The sequence below is a fragment of the Phallusia mammillata genome, chromosome 5, assembly GCF_965637545.1.
Source record: "Phallusia mammillata chromosome 5, kaPhaMamm4.hap1.1, whole genome shotgun sequence".
NCBI lineage: Eukaryota > Metazoa > Chordata > Ascidiacea > Phlebobranchia > Ascidiidae > Phallusia > Phallusia mammillata.
The window spans coordinates 25,100,350-25,120,258 of NC_137256.1; the positions used below are offsets into that span (position 1 = coordinate 25,100,350).

Here is a 19,909-nt window from a genome sequence, read left to right on the forward strand (position 1 = left end):
TACAGGCCACCACACCACCTACATCTTCAAATCAAATCCCACCCCTCAAACCATTTTCTTCAGCCAGTCTACCTCCAGCAGTTGCTGCAGCCTTCATGGCTTCAATCGTTTCAAGCAATGCAGGTGTGTAACTTGAAAATAAGAAAATTTAAAGATAACAGGCAAAGTGATGATGTTTACTTGTAAATAAATTACTGAATGTTGTCTGAGGGTGAGCAGTTGACTAATTCTGGCATAGAAACATTACTGATCAACACTAGTACTTCATGAATCTCTAAAAAAGTTTTTTACTTGTTGACAACAATTGACTTGTATTAGACTAAAAATTGAATGAAATAACCCATTTACTTTGGCTTACGAGCTACCATAAGCGCATTACATGACAGAAGGAGAAAAAAATATAATTTGTCATTATGTTAGTTTACTAAAAAAATCAGGCTCTGTATTTAAAGGAAGTGGTTCGGTACTTAACTTGCGGAAGTTGTAATTCAACTTCAACTAACGACAAAACTCTTTTTAACACTGATTTATGTTAAAACATTTTTAGAACATGCTTCAGCTAACTCTAAAGCGGAACTTCTGCAGAAAATATTCAAAAGATCATCAGCTATTTCTCAGGTAAGCATATGTTACTGTTTCTTCTTTTAAGTGAATTTCCAATATATATTTTTAGTAATACATATGTGTACTGAAAACAATGTATGATATTATGTAACTCAGTAGTTTTACTAGAAACAAAATTGTCATTGATGTAGAGTAAAGCGTATATATTTTGCTGAGCAGCTATTTGGTGTTTATTGTCGTGAACTGTTAAATCTTTCATTAACACAAAGTTTAAATATAAAAATAAGTTTAACTACAAATGCTAGCACACCACAATAACTTGTCCAGTAAATTTCGCAATCTTAGATTAATTGCTGTAATTTATGTCAGCAAAAATCATCTAATACTGGCAAATTGGTAGAACTACTAACACTGAGCATTTTAAATACAACACACAACGGTTAAAACTCCACAACAACTTAAATTTCTTTCGTAGTCTTAGTTTAATTGCTTTAATTTATGTCAGCAAAAATCATAGAATACAGAAAAACACACGCATCAGCCCTTTATAACCCATTACAGGACCTGATCATTATTACTGTGATACGACACTGATTATTTCCAGGTCTCGTCCAGCTCTTGTGTGCCACCTAGTGTGAAGTATAGTGAGAATGCCGACTCGATCGACACAATAACAGCTGGAACTGTATCAAGTGGAGTCGGGTGTGTAACTTGTCTGTTTATGTTTCTTCAAGGCTACATTGGCTTTGACATATAATTAGACTGAGAAATATTTTTCATCAATATTTAAATTTGTTTATAGAGCTCTTCTGGCAAATGCAATTTTATTTCGACGTTTCGACGTCCTATACAGGTCGTGGTACAGTGTAACGCGCATTCAGTGTTATTTATCCTGATAAATGCGACGGCGAAACGTCGGAATAAAAATGCATTTGCCAGACGAGTTTTAAACTTGATATTATGCCTGGCAGAAATAGCTGATGTATTTAATTTTGTTTTTTACATTTGTTTAGTTCAATCAAAAAAGGTACTCTGGATCCAACCAACTTTGATGAGGATGTATTCGACAAATATATTTCAAAGTAAGATGCTTTTTTGCGTCTGTTGAAAAGACTTTCTTTTTTTTACAAATTGTAAAAATGTTTTGATTTCTCAGTTATAATCGAAACTATTCCTTTTTTTGTATCAGACGTAACTTGAATATTTCACTGAAAATTACTTAAACTCTGTTTAATCGCTAAATAAAATGTCAACCCATTATGCGCTGCATTAGTGAAAATTTTGCTTCATTACAAACAAGTAGTGTTGATACTGTGGTATCTTTAGGCGTGATTTATTTACTTACAACTTAAACATACTATACTGAACGAACAGGCCGCAAACTGTGTAAACCGTCATAAGTATAAGTATACGTACAAATTCCGAAATTGAGGGCAGGTTCTTTTGCCTAAAGCCCTAAACCACAAATAAACAGCGGACCTTAATATCCTCAGTTTGTCGAGGGAACTTTTTTTTCCAACCTTTTATCAGAGAATATATTTCACCCCAGCAGAGCATTAAAACAGTCTTATATATTTCCAGGTACACATCGAAGCACCCTTGCATGCAGGCATCATGTCCTCATATCAACAGAGACCATTACCACTGCACTGATAGTGATTGTAACTTTCAGGTAATCTACTTAACATTACAATAATATAAAAAGCAGTTTAATCCCCGGTAAGTGGTCATTGTTCATACGACTTGCGAAAGTCTTATAAAACCGTTTTCCGTAAATGTATAGCGTCTTATTTACCTATCGTTAACGTTTGTGACTCTAAAATTTCAAAAATACTGATCTTTTTTAAACATATCTATCCAGCGCTTCACCAACAAGTCAGATGTGATTCGTCATTACAACATGCATAAGAAGAGAGATAACTCATTAGCTCATGGCTTCATGAGATTCGCACCAACAGACGATTGCTCGAGACAATTTGGTAACTGCCATTTGAACGGGAAAAGCACCCACTACCACTGCTTGCATGTAAGTTCAACTCATCACTTGCATTTTGTAATGAAATCGCTCTAGAAAAACCTAACCTGCGGTGGGATTCGAACCCACGACAGTAGCTTATCTACCAACAAAGCTACAGAGTATGCATAAATCACCAAACATCAATTTGTGAACAGACAAGCTGCACGAAAGTCTACACTAGCACTTCTGATGTGATGACGCACGAAAATTTCCACAAGAAGAACCAACAGTTTGTGAGCAATGGATTTGAGAGATATCGCGCAACGGAATCATGTGGAATGTCAGATTGTCCGTTTGTCAACCAACGAACAACCCACTTCCATTGCACGTGAGTTTCAAGCTGGTGTTTTAGGTTATTATTTCAAAAAGGCCGACATCCCACGGCCGTGTGCACTTATTTACTTGAACCTTAAAATACACTCGCGCGCTTGCACTTTCAAAATATAAGTAGTGGCGGACTTGCATTGAAAGTCCTGTGCAAGATATTATTTTTCTGAAACTCATTAAAAGTGCGTTTTTGTGGACATAAAAGTAGAGTTTCTATGTTACTGGTCAAGTTTTCTGGGGTAGAAGAACTCACAGTTACCAGGTTTTGGAATTTCCGCTAGGTGGCGCAACAGAGGCCGTTTACGGTGACAATAATTGCTGAGTCAGCATGTTACAAATTAATGTATTATTGTCACCTTAAAAGCCTATATGTTTAAACTGATTGATTTGGACAACTTGTTGAACGATCGTTTTATCCCCCAGTCGTCCCGGTTGCAATTTCACTTTCAAGAACAAATGTGACATCGAGAAACATAAAGCTTACCACACCAGAGATGACGCGTACACCAGACAGGGATTCAAGAAGTTTTACAAGAACGAAGCTTGCCAGTAAGTCGTAAAATAGTAAGGATTAAATCAAGGAGAATTGTTTGAAAAGTTGTTTGAACTAAATATATCGTTGCCTTTTTTTCCTGATGAAGGCGACCTGTATAGGACGTCGAAACGTCGGAATAAAAATACATTTGCCAGAAGAGCTCTATAAACTTGATATTATGCCTGGCAGCAATAGCTTATATATTCAAAGATTGATGTTTTAAATTTCAATTCACTTGTTTATCCTCCCTAAGAAATGTTGTTTAGAGCCCTTGACCAAAAACAAGTAACATATATGAAAAACACTAAATTTTTAGTCCAAACTTTTGTTTCAGATTTCCGACATGTGCTTGGAACCGCACAGCAAACCATTTCCACTGTTTGCGGAATAATTGCGGCTTTTCATTCACGTCAACCAGCCAGATGGTGTCGCACAAGAGGAAACACGACCGACAAGATCTTATGGGATCTGACAGTCTAAGCTCAAGTAAGAAAAAATACTTCGGAACGTTTTGTTTTACATGAGAAATATTACAAAGATCATTTTTTCCGCGCAAATCTTTGTTTTTCATCTTTCCTATCAAAACAGTTTGTGACAAAAACCTTTTCTTGGTGCACAAAACTCTTTTCTAAGTACTTTGCACATAACTTAGTTAATTTTTGTTCATTGCAAAGCTTTTCTTCTCTCTTTGTACATTTTTTTCTGATGGTTCTTTTCTTTACTAATTTTCGAAAGTTTTGTGCCAAAAACCTTTTCTAATTTATTCATCTTCCGTTTATCTTGTCGCCATAGCAACCTCTCCAGAGCTTCTTCCTCCTCCTCCCACTCTCACTTCTCTTTCCTCCTCTTGCTCCTCCCGTCCTCCTACATCTGCTCCGTGCGCTCCACACCTCCCTCCAGCGGTGGTGCAGCAGTCCTTAGTGAGACATCAACAAGCCCCCGTGACCTTTGGACGACCCCCGTCCTATCTGGGTGTCAGGGGAAACCCCCCAACCCCGGTTTTGATGCCATCTTTTATTTACCCCTACGTCGCGTCGCGATTACTCAACCGTGAGATTTATTTTTCTTGCTTTCTATGAAGCTTTTTCTTCACTGAAATCTTGTTCACATTTAAAAAGAGGACTTTTAGAAAGTTTTTCCTGAAAAACGTAATATTCGTTAAATTTACTTTTTCATCTTTTTTGTTCAAAAGCCTACTTGATAAGCTGACAGTTCACACTGTTTCGACCTTAAAGTTCTCATCAGTGCAGCTGGTGACGAGAGATCGGCCATATTGACTTGTTAGCCATCCAACGGCACTCCAGTTTGTGAGACCTTATAGGTCAAAACAGTGTGCACTGTCTGCAGCTTATCATTTATTGGCTCTATGCTTTTACATACTTGATAACATTAGGAAAAAGTTTTTTGTCGCGAGCTTTACCGACCCGGATACATTATTCCCAACTTTTCACGTTTCAGGTCCGGTTCCTTCGCTGGTTCTCGAATCCAGATCAGGTGGAAGCGCAAAGTTTGATTCTTCCATGTTGCAGGAAGCGGCAAGAAAAGTTTTAGCCTCAATTCCGACAACTGTAGCAACTGGTGGGTTTTCGTTTTACTTCTTAATGTTAATTTTCGGTAAATGTTAACAACTGTGTAACACTATACACGGATCTGTCCATAAGTTTATTGACGAATATAACAGCCTAGTAGATGTAGCCCTTCGTATCACTCATGATGGCATGAGCACTTGCCGAAACGTTTGAATAATAAAGCATGTCACTTTTTATGTACATTTGCCGGATCTGTTTATAAATTTAATGATAAATTCAACGGCGCAAATAGACGTAAAAAGCGACAAGCCTTATTTGAAACGTTCAAACGTTTCGGCAAATACTCATGCCATCATCAGTGATAACAGTTCGTAAAATAATTGTTTAAAAAAGCATAAGTCATCGAGTCAAATGTCCTGATATAAATCTCACTTTTTATTTTTGTTCTCGTTTTCAGCTGCCCTGCCCCACACTTTATCGGGTTTCACCCCAAAAGTTGAATCTTCTAATCCTCCAGTTCCTTCATCTTTTATCCCATCCACATCTGCATCTCCTCTGCTGCCATCCAGGGGTGAAATGAAACCCGACATGTCGTCAACTCCACGGTGAGTTTTCTTTCGCTCTTCCACCTTTTAAATTGTCAACTTCAAATCTCTTTGAGTGATTTTTTCGGTTGAAGTATTTTTTATCACAACTATTACTTCTACTTACAACGAATGTGCAGCATAAAAGGCAGGCAACGGTGCTTGTGATTCGACTTTTAACGAGCTCACCACCGAACCTGTGCAGCTCAGTTGGTAGAGTGTGAGTCCCGGAAAACTCCTGTCGTGGGTTCGAATCCCACCGCAGGCTAGTTTTTTCTAGCCTACGCCTTGCCATATGGTGGTGAATGCTTGGTGACCGGCTGATTCGGTATGGCGCCTTCTATAGACCTGGCGTACTGTGATTTCTACACTTAATTGTGTATTTTACTGAATTTGGAAAAGCCTTTTTGCCCAATTGTTAGTAAACTTATTTTTTCTCGTTTTAACAACTTTTACTAACCACTAATGAATATTTTGTTTTCCAGTGATGAAGTTGTATCTCGGGGAAATATCAACCCGTACATTCTACCACCGGCATATAACGATCAAATGGAGGTAACATTCGCTATAACATATATTGGAAATTGCCCACATTAAACCCCACTGTAAATGAATCACAGAATGTATAAACGAGTGTTGCATTTCCAGCAGTTTTTTTACAAATAACCGACGTTTAGACGTTTAGACGTCTTGTATGAGACGCCTTCATGTGATAACGGCATATCGAGAAATACAAATTCCTTATAAAGCGGCATAAACACAAAAATCATAAAATACCCATCGCAGATTTTTTTCATTTTTAGACTTCAACATACAAGAGTGAAAGTCATTACGAGCAAGAAAGCAGTCAAGCAGAACGTGGTGGGCACTGGAGCGAAACGGCTAGGTCACCTGACCGCCTGCCAGCCAATCAGGAGCAAGATAGGGATAACTATGGTTCGTTTATTGATGAAAGTCATCAAAACCAGAGTAAGTGAGGTTTTGAGTTTTGCTGAACAGAGTAAATAAAAAAAATATGGTATTGGATATCCCAGAAAAATTGCAATGTTTCAAAATATGCGTATCTTGGTAACACTATATACGGATCTGTTCATAAATTGAATGATGGCCCAAATGGACGTAAAAAGCGACATGTATTACATGCATTATTATTTAAATGTATCGGTAAATGCTCATGCCATAATCAGTGATATTAAGGGCCACAGCAGTTACACCCGTTTATATAGAGTTGAGCCATATAAAAGATTGACAAAAAGGTGCGCTGCAGCGTTGATTTGGCCGTTATTTTCACCATTAAATGGATATCTTTCAAATCGTTTCAAAACTGAAATCAAAAACATAACAACATACAGCATGCAGAAGTTTTTAATTAAATTACTTTTCAAGTCCGCATATAGTGGTTCTAATTTTTTCCAATTTTTTTGTTATGTCATATTATCCAGTCATCGGTTTAATAGCAATAACATTTTTAGTGGAGGACCAAGCTCTTAATCTTTCATCGAAGAGCAATTCGACGTCATCAAGTGAAAAGAAACCAATGGAGGTAAAATAACTTAACAATACAACAGCAACTTAAGCTCACATTAAGACAATATTAACGCTGTGTTGCATTTGTTTCAGATTCACCAATCTGACAAACCCTCAAAAGCGGTGCTCAAGTTTTTCCGAGGGTAAGCACCTAATCTGCATATTTCATTTTGTCTCCTTGTATTTTGACGAAGATTTTCTGGTTAAACGCGCGCATAGAAAAATATCTGTAGCTGAAGCCTTTGATGTTTTAAAAATCAAAGTTTTCACAATGATGTCTATATTGCGATTTTAACCAAACTTAAAATCAAGTTAAATGGCAATACCTGTATTATGTTGAAATAAAAATGGCTGTAATAATGTAAAAAGATGTAAATAACAGATAAATTAGGTCAACAAAGTGCCGCTTTTAACGAAATATTTCTGCCTCATTTTGCACAAAACGCAGAAAATGCAACTTGTTGACACACAACTTGTTTTGAAGTTTGCAAATAAAATGTTTATTTTCACACAGACTCGGTCCTGATGAATGCAACGTCGCCAACTGTGTATTCGGTTCGTGTCATCATTTTCGCTGTGCTGTAGAGGATTGTTGTGCTGTGTTCACTGAAAAACATCTCGTGCTAACTCACACCACGTAAGCTGTCCAGCAAAACCTCTTTGTTACAATTCATTGATAAACACAACAGTTTTGTAACGCTTCAATCGAGGCTTGAAAACACTAATTTGGAACTTGGCCTTTTTACATAAAAGGAATTTTGGTATAAGCTGGAAGAAATCGCAACCGGTATAAAAATTGAATTCATTTTTGTAGGTTATCTAATATCTATATATAATGTAGATAACAGACGAGTATTATGTCAAAAGTTTTTATTGTGCAATGATTTCTGTTCCCAAACTGAATTTTTCAACAACTATTGGTGGTAACCATAGCGACAGTATGAGGCTTAAGCCGACTTTCAACAAGTTCGTTAACAAAACGGTTCAAACATTTCAAAAAACTGTTCTCAAACAAATTAGTTGCATTTTTTTAATTTTTTTCACAGATTTCACGAAAAACTGGAACAATCGGGTTTCGAACAACCAATCGCGCGCCAATTCTCCCCGGTATTTCCCGCCCAGGACGAACCCCCCCGACCTCGTTACAACTCCATTCTAGCGGTCATTTGCCGCGCGGCGAGGGCGACACCCAGCGGAACATCGTGCTCAGTCGCGCGCAGTTCGACCAGTCACGTGACATGGGTAACCACGACAACGGCAACAACAACGGCGGTGGGGATTACCCGAGTGTGAGCGCCCCTCCCCCGGTAAACATGGCGAGTTATGCCGACCATCCAGTGTACAAATACATATCGCGGATGGTGGCCGAAAAAAAGCTCGTTTACCCGACTTTGAACCCCGAACCCCGCTCAACTGGGGCTTATATGATGCTGCAGAACCCCACTCTCATGTCACAAGCGATGTCGGGCTCACAGGGTCCCTCTAGTGGCTTGGGAGGACACTTGGATTTGATGAAGAAGATGGGAGGAAGCGATGAGGAAGGTTTCATCCACATCCGACCTGGGTAAGTTTGGGATTCGATCAGATTCGCAACAATTCAAAGCTGCTTGAAACTACCTTCGTGATCTTTGAAAAAACTTGATACAAGCTTAAAGTAACTATGCCGTAAAGTGTGTTAAAGTTTCCCATACCGAATGAGCTCGGTCTTAGGATCAACAAAATAACAATTCTGTGTTTATTTCTTCACCAGAATGACATGCATGCGTCGTGATTGCAAATATATGATGCAGAATCACTGGCACTGCACTCTGAACCGGTGCAGATACGTTTGCAAGTCGCTCGGCAAAGCTCAAACGCACAGGTATGTTATGTATCATGCAGTGGTGGGGTTCAATTTTTTTGTCACCCGGTTTTATCACAAAAGCCATATTTTTCAGCCGGTTCTGTTACAAAAAGTCCATTGACAGTAACCAGTAATGCTAACCGGTTCGCTGGTCACATAAAATTTCGTGAGACGGTTCTGTACCGACTGAAACCCAGTCACCGGGTTTTTTACCTGGTTAGCTCATAGCTACAGCGAAAAAAACATAGTTTATGACGTCATTGTTTTGGGGCTCAAAAATACGTAACACAAGCATAGGGCATAAATAACTTGAACTTTAATATCTTGAACTTTAAATAAACAATATCGTAATTGTCCTGTTTTGTTTGTTTTCATCCAGACAAGCCCACGACAGTTTGGAAGCTTATGCAAAAGCGGCAAAAGAATGTTTTCGAAGCTACACAGTGAAGAAGATGTGTCCCAACCCGGTAAACTAATGTTGCGTGTTTCTGTATTTAATAAATCCATCAAATTGAAACTATGTGCTAGTGCTAAGCTGCTGTTTCATCGACTTTTATCCTCATGTTTTAGGGCCCAATTACTAAATATGTGACCCGTTTTACACACCTAAGGCTAGACTTTTGCAGCCTACGCCTTGCCATGTGGTGGTGAATGCTTGGTGACCGGCTGATTCGGTATGGCGCCTTCAATGGGCCTGGCGTACTGTGATCTATACAAGTCTAAGAGCTTTAAAACATTGTCGACGCTGTTAGTGAAATTCCAGCGAGTCGACTTAACACGAAATTGTATTCAGAGTTGCGAGTTTCGGTTGAGGTGACATTACCACTGCTTGAAACCCGGTTGTCAGTTCGTTACCATAGGAACGTCGAAACTTCCCTGGCACATGAAGAAGCATGAGAAGATTGCTAGAAGAGAGGCGAGCGGATTTAAATATTACACCAAGAAGGAGCAATGCGGAAGATATGGTGGGTTTTTATGTGGTGTAAATTTGCAAAACTAAACAGCGAAAATGTTCCCTTTAATGGTTGGGACCATATTTTAATAATTTTAATAATTTAATTCATTATTAGCTTTTTAAATGCTGCAACTTTGGAAAATAAAACGGCAAAAACATTTCCTTTTCATCAATTGAACCTCAATTAACCTTTTGTTTGTCTTCAAGAGATTAAATTATTCTTTTAAATGTTCCAATTTTGCAAAATAAAACGGCGAAAATCTTTCCTTTATTGCTTAGTGTGGTTGGGACCTTGTTTTAATAATTGTAACAATTAAACTACACCTTTTGGTTGTCTTCGAGAGATAAAACAATTTGTTAGCTATCTCAAATTGTAACTTATACATTGTTTTTTAAGCAAATTGAAGATTTAAAAAGTTACGTGGTGAACTATTGGTTTTTGGTTTTTACCACATTCCGCACTTAGACACATTATACCTAAGTGATGTACTTTGTTTGAAAAGTATTTTATTTTAGCAAACTGTACATATTTGTTTCGTAGATTGCAAGTACAACGGATTGTTCAGTCATTATCACTGCATAAGAGCCGGTTGTGCTTTTGCTTTCCAATATAAACATCAGATGTCAACTCACGTGAGAAAACATCTGCGCAGAATGTTGGGGAGGAGTTACAACGGAATGGGTGAGATACAGAAATAAACAATTGCACAGAAACATACAAAACAACATGTTTAATCGGAAACAGCACGTGTTTAATCGGAACATGAAAAAAGTTTCTACGTATACACACACAAAACTTGCACCAAAATGTCACACACACACACACTTACAAAAACATACAAATATACAGTAAGAAACAACAGAAGAAACAGTTTGCATGTGTGCTCGCAATATATAATTCATTGCTCTGAAGAAGCTTTACAGTTCTGGTGGGCAAACCGTCAGCAAAAATACAAGTTCTCGAACAACAACTAATATTTTGTTTAGCATTACACCAGTTGAACGACAAATTCGATAATCATACGAAACGCTAGTTCGGTATTTTCCAGAAAGAAACAATTCTGTAAAACATCTTGCACAAACAAACACAAAACATTATCGTCAAAGTCCGGCAAGTAAGACACGAAAAGAGTTTTAAGATTTCTATTATTATTGCAGATATGACGTCAGACACGACTGACATCGACCACAGCAACGTCGATTCCGGCGACGACTCTCTACCGCTGATAGTGGACGAAGCGGACGAGATCGAGCAGCGTCCAGGCGTTGCCATGGATACGAGCCAGGTACTGACAAAACAAATAGAAAATCTTTGCCTGAAAATTATCACGAAAAATTCAACAACACAAAACGGCGTCTGATATGCTTGACACTAATACAAAAGTTCCATCACAAAATCTTGTTAAAAGTTGAATATTACTTCAACAAATTTTTGTTCTTTACAGGCGACTGCATCATCAGTGACGCCATCGTCGTTTCTACAGAAACCGTCGAATTTCATGCATGAGTTGAGCCGACCTCAGCTAGCGATGTTGGAGCAAATATCGAAAGGTTCGGGGTCGAAATATTTCACTTATTTCGCTTCGACCGAGACGAGCTCGCTCACCACAAACCTTTCAATTACAGGGAGGCAATCTTTGGCGCCAACTAGCGGAGATATGGGTTCCCCCCGACCTGTGACGAGTCTTCACTCTACGTCACTTCCTGCCCAACTTGAAAGCAACGATCTTTCGTCGGATGAGGGGGTGCTGGATTTACGAGCAAATTATCCCGACACCGATTCAAACAGCAACGAATCCAACTCGAGTGAGTTTTGAGCGATAAGTTTTCTATGAATAACATGAATTCTATGAATTTATTTCTATGTTTTCTATGAATAACATGTTGTAGCGATTAAACTAAGAAGCTAAGAATCCCGTTTCCCGTCGTAATTCATAAAAGCATTTTTATCCCTGATAACACGCAATTATCGTTTTATCGCCATTGCATTAATGGTGACAGAAGCGATTGTTGAAACGTCCATAATATATTGTATTCATTACTAAGTATTACTTCGTACATCGAATATTTTGTACAATAGCAACATAACATATTTTACACACACACGTTCTCTGGCAGTTTTGTTTTGACCAAGCTACTTTTTAGGTCCGTGTATATTGTAGCCAGCACTTTGAGCTGTTTTAAAAAATATTTTGAACGCCCCAGACGAACCGTTGGTACCAAGCAATTGAAGTATTGCGGTGAACCTTGCTCTAATCCGACGTTTTAAGTGCCGTTTTCGCATTTAATCTTAGTATTTCAAGTTTAAATATATGACAGAATTATTGTTGAAACGTTTTGTTCCATTCCAACACATTCTCTTGTGTTTTTCTGATCTAAACAAAACTGTTTGAATGGAATTTTAGAATTCTCGAACGACATGCCGTCGACAAACGGTGATTCCCCTGAGAAGATACAGGAAGAGGAGGGGAGTTCGTTTCATTTTTCTGACCCGGAAGTTGTCAACAGGTGAGGAGAAGTTTCTCACTGACTTGTTTCGCAACCTGAACTTTTTTCTGCCGGTTTCGTTTTGATGCAAAACAGTTTAAATGTCAGGAGTTTAAAGCGAGCAAAAAAGTTTCCCAAAATTTTCACATAAACACGAAACCCAGAGAAATAGTTGATATTCTCATTGGAATATTTTGTTGACAAAATAGCAAAAGAAAACGTGGAGTAAAAACTTGATGACACAAAACGTATTTCTTATTGAAAAGTCAAGCGATTTTTGTTTTTCGGTTTATTTATTCAAAAACTAGGCTTTCCCGAAATGTAAAAAAAATCTTGTTAAATGTTACGTCACTATTTGCGATCATTGCGTCATAGTAGTATGACGTAACAGTTGAAATTCTCAAATAAAGTGAAATAATTTTTGTTGAGCAGATTCGTTCCGAAACCGAACGACGAGAATCCATCGATGTTCGCCAAATTCCGAATCAATAATGACGTCATAGAAGGATTTCGAAGGTTCGAGTCTTCGGAGAACTGTGGCGACACCCAGTGTCCGCATGTGTTTAAAGTACGTCATATTTCATTCATAGAAATCGTTGTCATGTAAATAAGTATTTATTCAACATAAAAAATGTGGGTAGTGAGGGTAAAACCCTTTTCACAGAATTCAAATATAATTGAGAATATATCCTCCTTTCTGGTGATAAAAGCATGCTATAATCCCTTGCAGGTTTCGCATTATCACTGCACGAGGGACGGATGCATGTACAGATTCACAGGTCGCACTCACATGTTCAAACATCAGCAGCATCATGAACGTGTGGCCGGGTTGGTGAGGGACGACTTCAAGCGGTTCAAGACAACACAGGATTGTGAAGTAGATGGTTGCCAGTACAGAAGCACCAGCACACATTTCCACTGTCTCAGATGTCAGTTTAAGTGAGTTCATTCCGCAGTCGATATTTTGCTACCAACGAGCCTTTAGATTTGCAAGAGGCTGGGGGGAATTCTAATTTATGGTCGTGTTTTGCTGCACAAAGCTCGTTAGGAAACCCGCTTTAAGCTTGCAAAGTCGTGCATGTAACAAGCGCTATGGTTGACTACACGAAGCTCGTTAAGAAACCCGCTTTAAGCTTGCAAGGTCCTTGTAACAAGCGCTATGGTGGACTTAAATCGTCTTTATTAGAATTTTTTCGTTGCTTGGAAACAAACTTTGTATTGTGACGTGACAGGTGTACAGACAGTGCGAAAGTTGGAACACATCGACGTCAACACGTTAAAGCTGATACACTTGAACAATCCGGTTTCGAGAGATTCAGAGGGAAGGAGGATTGTATGCGGGACACGTGCAAATACAGGTAACAATCACAGATTGTGATGTCATAAACCAGAGGAAATTCTGTATGAAAGCATCAAGCTAATAAATGATAAGTAAGAGCAAACGGTGAAAACTTTTTCAACCTACAAGGTTTCATGCAAAAGTAGTTTTCTGGCAGAAGAGCATGTTTCTAAAATACCACAACATGGTCCTATCGGGTCGGTTTTAATCCCAGCTTTAAGTGTGGTCGATTGTATCAGTTAGCAGTCGATTACGTCACAGCAGTATGTCGTAACAACTTGAAACTGTGAAATAATAATTGAAATTCCGACAGACACAGAAATACTTCCCACTTTCACTGTCTCCAACCGGGCTGTACTTATTCGGTGGTCGGTCTGTCCGGCATAGAACAACACGCCAACAAACATAAGAGAGGAATTCTACTCGCTCAAGTCTGCACAAAAGCCGGGTACGTCATTGCCATGTTACGTCATATTGCTATGGAAACAAGCACGGTTAGAGAAAAATATCGCAACTTTTGATGTTTTTTTCGCAGACAAGACATTGAATACAGCAACATGTCGCAAGCCCGAATTCCGCTGAATCATGCTGACTCAGCATTTAGCGCCCCCACCTCAAGCGGTGCCTACCCACAATTCAACGCAGAGTCGTACGCTCGAGTGAGCACTCACAGCAGCCCCGTTCCGGATGAACGAGCATCGCCACAGTTCAATGCTTCTGCCGTTGTGACGCAGCAGTTTAATCCTAGTCTCATGCAAGGAAACGCAGCCTCTAGTGTGGCGATGGACCTCTCTGATTCGCTCAATCTGTCTGCCAATCAAAATCACCAGGGCGGGGTTACAAGCGTGATGACCGGTTACCATGCAGGCATTGGACTTTCCTAGCTTTCCTAGTTTTTATTTTTCCCGTAGATTAAATCGTTTTTCTCCCGTGAAAGATTTTTGCGCTTGTTATAGTTTGGTGGTTAGAGTTTTATCGTTGTTGGATCGAGTTTCTTTTCACTTTATAGCGACTTGCCTCCCGCTTCTTGTGGCGAATTCTTTTATCCAAGGCATCTTGCCCCAAACTTTGCGTATTTTATCGCAAAGCGCTTGTTTATGCAAAAGCCCGCAGCTTTTAGCTTTTATGCAGCATGCTTTTGACCGCGAGTAACCTCGACGGCGGTGAACTCTTCTGTACGGGGTCAACGACCTTCTGTAACCTTTTATCAGCTCGTTTTTAGCATCAAATAAACAGCAGCCTGTTTTTTTGCGCAACATCCTTCTATGAAGTCATAGTGTTCGATTGAAAGCCATAATCTGTACATTGTTGTGTCAAACACAATGCTCTGTGTGATGTTACAACGGCATCCTGCCTACCGTGCTCATTTTTTGTTTATTTATTTAATTACTTCGTACTTTTGTAGTGTGCAGCATGTAACTGTGTTCGTCACGTACTTCTGTTTTTTTACTGGGGACCTGTTTTTGGCGGGAACCTCTGTGATTGGTCGAATTTTTAACCAATCGAGATCACGATACAGTCGCTCAGGTGCGCAGCATAGTGTCCATACTGTGAACAATAAAACCGTTCGAACACCTGCTAATGACCTTTATGACGTCAGCAAACGAATAAACGCCGATTGTGAACAGGAAGTGAAATTTCCTTGTATTTATTATGATCACTATTTTTTTTGCATGTATTTTTTGTTTGTGATTCTTTTCAACCAAAAACTTTTGAGTTCTTGTCGATATATGACGTCATCGATCAGGTACGTGTTTATGACGTCATGTGTGTGACGTCATGGACCGTGTTCCATCTTCAAAGATATAAATCCTTTTTTATCCGACTCGAGTGCTTCATCAACCCCTGCGTGCTACGTAATACATTAATGACGTACTCGCATTATGACGTCTGGCTGTGACGTAACAAACTGTGTAGTGTGACGTTTTATCGCGTGTGTGCCCATAGTAATAATATATCAATATTTAGCGGCTGTACTTTTTGGATTGTTGTCGTTGTTTTCACTTTGGTTGGTGCCTCTTAGTGGAGGGAGTTGACTCGATCGTTGTGTGTCTAGCGAACAAATTCTGGATTTGTGCATTTTCTCTATGCATATGTACATAAACAACATATTGGTCACTCCGGCAATAAAATGCATGCGTGATTGGGAATTGGTTCGAGTAAAGTGATTTACGGGTTCAACCACCGTTGTAGGTAACCGCCTGTCTTATAAAACATACCTAATACATTGTAAGCATCATTCAAATAACCGAAAACTTGACTCGATAATTGTGGTTGTGGTCAATCGCATAAATTGCTAGTTGCACTTAAATAAATGCAGCGATACAAGCCTACATTTAAAATATCAGATCAACGTTATATTTTTACGATTTTGATTGAACGTGATTTAAAGGTGAGGTAGGAGGCAAAACCTGTGAAAATTAAACATTTCAGCAACAAGCCACTTTAAATCGGGTAACTAAAAACATTGTTAGGCTTCAAACAGGAAAAAAGCATAAGCCTATACTATATTCAAATACTGTTTTCTTTTAAGCGGTATGTAGAAATCTGAGTCAAAAATCCAATAAATTAGGCCTGAAGTAAACCTGCTTAACGTATTATAAAAACCACGTGGCGTGACAGAGTTAAGCAGCAAGTCGGTTTAAACCTTATCAGCTTAAATGTCAGCTAATGAATTTGAAGTGATATCAAAATGAAAAACGTCAGCAACAGAAAAACTGAAAAACAAAGTCACAGGTTGGATTTTGAAGCAATTAAAATTGTTGGATGGAAATAAAAAAAGCATATAAGAGAGTAACGGCAACGTATAGTTCCAACTTTCACAGCAGGTTTGATTTTTAAAATATTTATGTTCTACCAAGAAACAGAAAGCGGAAACTGATTTGCTGTAAACTATCAAAAATATATTATCAGCTTTTGTCATTTTTTCTTCTATATTCCAGCATGGCGCGTTTTATTACAGATAGAATGCTCACAAATTACGTAACAACACGACACGTGCCTATTTGAACGAACGTTGCTCCAGGAAAATCAATTGAAGTTTTTCTCTGCATTTTTGACGAGACTTGCTGATTACTTGTATCAGCTCTGTGATTGGTCGGTTTTCGGGCGCGGGAGTGACGTTTGAGAAGGAAGCGCTATGATTGGTCGAAAAAAAAGAAAAAAATGAGACAACTTGTTCGATCTTGTTCAATGGTGAAGAAAGCTGTGTCGGTGGAGCGACTCACCAATTGAGAATAAACAGGTAATTTGCGAGTTGTAAATTAACTAGCCTGGTATTTGTGCAGAATAAACTCGGGTGCACACTTGTTGACTTCTGTGCATATACCAGAATAACATTTACCAGAATATGTTTGACTTATTTATCAAATACACGATATTGCTGCTGGATCGTATGTTTCAGGTCGTCGGATGGTTTCAATCGCTTCGGAGAAACATCTACCACAGCGAAGAAGAAATACTTTATGAAACTTCCTAAAATAGGCGAGTAAATAAATGATTGAAGTTTATGTACTTATCTATACTTTTGGCGTTAAATGGTAATAGTTTGTATGTCCAAGTGTTGGCAGTATAAAGTGCACTTATTCTGTCTTCGCATGTTGACACAGTTAAATATTTCATAAACTATAGTTTACATGTTGCCTTGAATTCCAAATACTGATTCTGCTTTGTTTTGCAGGGATTGGATTTCCGACGGAAGCGTAAAAAAGATGGGTGGAACTTTCGGCTTCAAGTTAAGTTGATTGTTTCAACGCTTATATAATGCTAGGTTACCTAAAATAATATTTGCTGCATACACTGACGATAATAGTTTGCAGAAAGTTAGTAAGAGTTTTAGGCAGAAGTCAAATATGCTATACATCAAAATTTAAAACAATTTACAGTTTTAATGCTGGTACATCCATGTTTATATTTACTCAAATGGTTTTGGTTTCAGATCATGGCGTGACTAAGGTTTAAAGACTTCTAAATCTGAACTTGACAGAAATGGCACTGAAGCTTTAATGTAAGTAAACTATAAATAGAGAACACGAGCGTTGTGAAGTTAAACATAGATTAGAATTTAAACTATCATTTATACCGTTGCTTCAACGGATAGCAAGCCCGGTGTGTTGCATGGCATGATGTTTGTGCATGTTACATTGTTTTGCATGTCACGTGTGTTTGTGAGCTGCTATTCAGTTATCAGCACCGGTAGAATCGATTTTTCCTTTTTACATAAGTTTAACAGAATGCGATTGAGATATTAGATTTCTATTATATTAGTTTTAGGTTTTTTTTATCAAACCAGAATGCTGTTGTTAGTTTTGTTGCAGACGTTCGAAGCAGCAGCCAAACATCGGAAACAACTGCGGTGACAAAGGTTGTGGAGAAACGCTGATCGGATCAACGTAATTGAAGCACAACATTCCAAATGTAAGTGTTTATCTTACCTAGTTATGTTACTTTTGAAGGTCGCTGGTCGCGTCAATTAAATCTAATAACTATATGATTCCATTTAAATAAGACGGAAATGCTCATGCCTTCCAAATAGGCGAATGAATAAAACTTGCTACAAAAGTTATGTTATATTTTGTTTATATGCAACTGGCCGCGCACTTACCATTTATATACTTGTTTTTTTAGTCACTTCGATAACATCAGGAGAAACAACTGGAAAACATTGGTGGGTCTTCGCGTGGATAGGATCCTTCAACTGGATAGGAATGACGCAACCAGCGATCGATGACGTCATCGTGCAGTTTCGGTTTAACCTTCGCATAGTCATGATCCTTTCGCATGTAGATGAGCGTGATGACGAAACCTGCGATCGATGACGTCATCGTGTACTTTGTATTTGTCCACTAATAAACAATCTTTCATACACGTTATATTTGGTACACTTCAAATACACATCAGCATTGTTTATCAGTTTGCGTGTGTAATATTTTGTACCAACGGTTTTATTCTGCTTTAATTTTTAATGGCAGAACAATTCCTTGTCCTTACTAACATAGTGTTTTCCATTACTGTTTTTTCACCCCTTTAAATCTTCCACAAATCCATTTTTAGTCCTGCTTCTTGCATTGTTGCGAAACAAATTTTCCTGATAACATATGTTATAGCTACATCTAATACACAGAATTATTTTTTTAATAAATAATTTCCCATAATTTTCACGATATTTCGTTCTACGTCGCTTTCGTATTTCCCTTGCTCACAAAATTTATTTATTGTTAGAAATTTCCACCCTTTTGGTCTTTGAAAAGTTTCAATTTTGTCCCACGAATCTTAAAATAAATAACATATCTCCGTTCCCCACTAAACTTCTAAATCGTCCATTTAACGTCTGTCCTTTAGTTTGTCGTAGTAGTACCTTTTTTGCCTAACCATGTGTGTGAAACTTGTTCTTTGTTTACTTCAATAATACTAAATAACACGTTTTATTTCGGTTCGGTGTGTTGTTTTTTTAGGTAAACCACCAATCAGAGCAACGTCGCAAAACACAAGAGAATTAGTTTACAAAAAGGTTGACCTTGGGTTACGAGGATTCGAAGGCTTCGCGAGATTCGATCCCATGACTCACTGCTTTCTACCATTTGCTGCAAACCACTACACTAGCAAGCTGCTTGTTGTTTATTGAATGATTCTTTTACATAACTCTAGAACCGCAGTAAAAAACGCTCTGGTACAACAACATATAAGGACCACTTAAAGCTGGGATGGTCGTCACCAGCCGTGGCGTAGAGGTTAGTTCCTTGCTTCTCAATCCTCTCACCACTGTTCGAACCCCGGTAAAGATAAACTCTGCCCCGGTAACCGATAACACACTTTGGGTTCGAACGTTGCCCCTCTGATAGAACTCTGTGGTGATCCTCCTTCATTGAGGTCTCTCCCCGTTGTAGCAATCTCATCCCCCGCTTCCCAGACTCTAAGCCATAAGCCGTCAGCGAGCTAAAGTTTTTCCGCTTCTCTATGTGTGTCACTCCACTCTCAAACCTTAAGACCGTACACCTATTTAAATGAGATCACAATTAAAAGGTAATTTTGCACTTTTTTGGAAAACCGCCCAATATTATACAACAAAAAAAGTGGGGAATGTTGTAGAGTAGTATTTTTAGACACTTTTGGGGGGGGCATGGGAGGTGGAGGGCCCTTCGGGCCCTGCTTGCGCCGAGGGCGCAAGCCCTTTGTACGGAGAGGGTTGAGGGTTCTTCACATC

The 19,909-nt window shown here is 38.6% G+C and overlaps 1 protein-coding gene, 1 long non-coding RNA gene and 1 pseudogene across 2 annotated transcripts; 2 read left to right on the top strand and 1 right to left on the bottom strand.

Moving 5' to 3' along the window:
• Positions 1-19,909, bottom strand: part of LOC145228644 (eukaryotic translation initiation factor 3 subunit B-like) — a 112,893-nt gene that overhangs the window by 64,877 nt on the left and 28,107 nt on the right.
• Positions 96-15,857, top strand: LOC145228583 (zinc finger protein castor homolog 1-like; annotated as a pseudogene). Its single transcript, XR_013860101.1, has 31 exons — positions 96-123; positions 548-618; positions 1,169-1,266; positions 1,578-1,646; positions 2,146-2,236; positions 2,426-2,590; positions 2,737-2,909; positions 3,332-3,457; positions 3,778-3,929; positions 4,236-4,493; positions 4,902-5,021; positions 5,430-5,577; positions 6,042-6,111; positions 6,360-6,525; positions 7,029-7,099; positions 7,177-7,226; positions 7,598-7,720; positions 8,130-8,647; positions 8,834-8,944; positions 9,306-9,393; positions 9,720-9,891; positions 10,423-10,563; positions 11,040-11,167; positions 11,327-11,432; positions 11,508-11,687; positions 12,287-12,389; positions 12,801-12,936; positions 13,099-13,307; positions 13,601-13,726; positions 14,021-14,155; positions 14,243-15,857. The product of XR_013860101.1 is annotated as a zinc finger protein castor homolog 1-like (transcript).
• On the top strand, positions 16,353-19,133 carry LOC145228739 (uncharacterized). The gene is made up of 6 exons (XR_013860245.1): positions 16,353-16,951; positions 17,111-17,190; positions 17,387-17,440; positions 17,645-17,713; positions 18,013-18,123; positions 18,334-19,133. It is a non-coding gene; the product is annotated as an uncharacterized LOC145228739 (long non-coding RNA).